General features: G+C 34.7%; 1 pseudogene; it reads right to left on the bottom strand.

The window, feature by feature from the left end:
- Positions 1 to 2473, bottom strand: part of LOC107569727 (interleukin-10 receptor subunit beta-like) — a 12091-nt pseudogene extending 9618 nt beyond the window's left edge.
- Between the last annotated feature and the right edge of the window lie 841 nt (positions 2474 to 3314).

Genomic DNA, 3314 nt, shown 5'->3' with positions numbered 1-3314 from the left:
ATCTGCTGAATATGCAAATGGTTCCATAACTTCATATTCTTATTTTCTCTCCTCTTTACTGAGTTAAGCTTTAACCCTTTCCTATACCAACTGTATGCGTGTGTGTGTGTATGTGTATGTTAGACCAGTTTAAGTGTTTATATAGTATGTTAGACTAGTTTAAGTGTTTATGTAGTTAATAAAGTCTTACTTGTATCACACTTGACATTGTTCATCGTTTGCTCATAACTGGAGTCACTTAATCATGTAGATTTATGCTACAAGCTCGGTGTAGAATTGTACAGTAAGAAAGTTATTTCCCTTAACCAGGAAATTAACGTTCTTAGAATTGACAGACAGTTGACCCTGAGAGGTCAAGTAAATATCTACAGCGGATCTAAATATTTATAATTAATTATAACTAGTTATGATTAATTATTCATATTTCCCCATGAGCTGATTCGCTACACCAGTCTTAGGGCTTCAACAACTGAGAGCAAGGCAGTCTCGGTTGAATGTCCACTTCTGAAACCAGACTGGTTGACAAGACAAAATGACCAGAGACCAGACAAAATGGCCAGCTGGGAGAGCATACTTAAATACAGTTTATGTCTTGGACGTGAACAGCTGGGAGAAAATCTGATGGGTGTAAATCAGTCACCTTCTGACGATTGGGCCAACAACAAAATGCAAAGAGAAAATCAATCACAGCTCTTAATCTGAGTAACTTTAGCTTTAATCTAAATAAATCCATCAAATTATACAGAAAACTATGCAGTCATATTTTTATTAGATTTCTTTTGTAGGCTATATTACTTACCTGAACAGTAATGTTAGTACACCTCCATGAAAAAAATTAAAGCACTGTTTATATCATTTGTATCTTTGTTTTATTGCATTTGTCAGTTTGTTTTACTTTGTGTCTATGTTTATGTTCTTACTGTATCTTATCTTGTGTATACAAAACACTAAAAATGCCTGCACACTGGTGCATTTACAAATTTATGTTTTATATTCATTTGATTAAATTATTTTTATTTTACATTTCAGAAGATATATATATATATATATATATATATATATATATATATATATATATATACACATTTTAATTTTATTTTTATTGTGTTCAAGAATGGCCCAGCCAAACTTTTGTGGAATGACTTACTAATTTCTCTACTGCCAACAAAGTCAAAATAAACATAAATATATGAGTAGATAAATTAGATGACTCACTTATTTCATCCACTCATAACTTTTCAGTTTCCACCCAATCAGAAGTTTCTCCATGTAGCTCTGCCCGAACACGAAGTTGGTAGGTTCCAAAAACGGAAACTTTGTCAGTGAAATCGCAGCTTAGTGATGAGCTGCTTAGACACACTGGCTTATACATATTCCATCCTCTAGAGGGAGAAAATTAAACAACAATTAACAACATAAAATGCATAACCATCCACCTAGATCAAAACAGCTTCACACAAAGACTGCTTCTAAACCCTTATGTACACCATTGCTTTTCCTTCATGATTAAAATTGGACTTTTGTCTCTTTTATAAGACCTGACCTGGATTTAAATCAGGGTTTAGTATCAAATTATTGTCAAGCTGCTGCTGCTGCTACTAGAATAATAAACTAACCTACATTTGTTAAAACCTTCTTTAGTGCACTTATCATCACCCTTGACCTGACTCTTGACCAGTAACTTACTTAATTTCAGCAGTGTAGTTGAAGAGTGTATTCGTGGTGTTTTGTGGTGGATCCCATTCCAAAACTAATCCCATGTTCAGAGATATTATTCTCACATTCTCAGGGGCCGGGACCTTCTCTGACAACACTCAAACATGATATTTAAATAAATGGCAGCCACAAAGGTTTACTAAAATACACAATACCGCAACTGTGCAGCGACAAATAAATGTTAAACAAAGCAAAACTATATTTCCTAAACTGGATCTTATCTAAATACAAATAATAATAATAAAACACAAATAATACAATTCATTACAACTTTGCCTTTAGTAAGCCTATAGTATAGTTTAGTATGATAGTTAGTTCAGAAATGTGTCTGAATCTCTGTTGACATGAATGTTTTTGTCTGAATCCATTAATACAGAAACAGGAAGTTCAGCGAACATTTACTGTCAGACACAGACGGGTTTTCCCCTAAAATACTACCACGACTAAAGTTTAAATAACAACGCAGTGTTAAAGAATGGTATGAACTAGCAGCCTAAAAGTTTTTCTCCCTCTTTTATGAGGTTTCATTCGCGTAAAGACTCTTAAAGCACATTATGAATGAAACTCACCTGCTGTGAGGCAGAAGATATAAAACAATAAGACCACAGACAGACAGGATAAAGCGGTCATCGTTCTTCTATAAAAGAGCAGGATCACCTGTATAAAGTTCATAGACAGTTTGGTCTTACTATAAGTTTGCGCTTTGAGAGCGCGTAAACCGTACGTCGTTTGTTTATTTTCGTGTATAGAAGGTAAGCGAAAGGGAAACTTCTTCTTCTTCTTCTTCGTTTTTTTATTGGCGGCTCGCAATCACCAATTGAGCATTACCGCCATCTACTGAAGCAATGGATCAGAGACTTGAATTCCCTTCTCCCAGACCTATCAGAACTCAAGCTTTCGATGTTGCTGCGTGTTCAGCTCCTCCATCCACAGCCGAAGTCCCTCTCAGCCCAGAGAATAGGAATAGGAATAACAATAATAATAACAATCTATATTCTATAAAGTTCTTTTTAGAAATTGTATTAACAGACTATCACCTCCTACTGGATTCAAAATCTCTTTTAACATTACTTGCTGCACACCGTTTTTTTGAAGTTCATCGATTAACTTACTTCTCTCCTCCGTATATCCATGCTTTCCTAATATCTGATTCTAATTTGATAATTTAATCCATTGTTCCTCTTCCACGTCTAAAACCACTTTGATATGGAGAGAAAAAGTTATTCTTCTCCATATTGTACATCAACTGGTCAGTAATAATTTTTTAAGTTAATGCTATTGGTCTATAGTTTAGAGGGTTACTTGGATCTTTACCCGGTTTCTTAATAGGGATAACTAACGCTTCTTTCCAACCCTGGGGTAAAACCCCTTCCTCCCATACCCTGTTATAAAATTCCAGAATTATACTCAATGATTCATCACAACTTTTTTAACATAACATAGCTAATTTAATCTTGTCCTGGAGTTGAAGCCTTAGTGTTTTTCAATGCTCGCTTTAGCTCCGGAAATGAAAACGGAACATCTAATGGGCTATTTGTAGTTCTCTTTATTTCCCTTATGTATGGATGTTCTATTAACAGCTTCTCTCTCATATCCTT

The sequence above is a fragment of the Sinocyclocheilus grahami genome, unplaced genomic scaffold, assembly GCF_001515645.1.
Source record: "Sinocyclocheilus grahami isolate Dianchi unplaced genomic scaffold, SAMN03320097.WGS_v1.1 scaffold1375.1, whole genome shotgun sequence".
In the NCBI taxonomy this organism is placed as follows: Eukaryota; Metazoa; Chordata; class Actinopteri; order Cypriniformes; family Cyprinidae; genus Sinocyclocheilus; species Sinocyclocheilus grahami.
The sequence above is the reverse complement of the archived record's forward strand: the minus strand, read 5'-3'. Positions and strand labels throughout refer to the sequence as shown.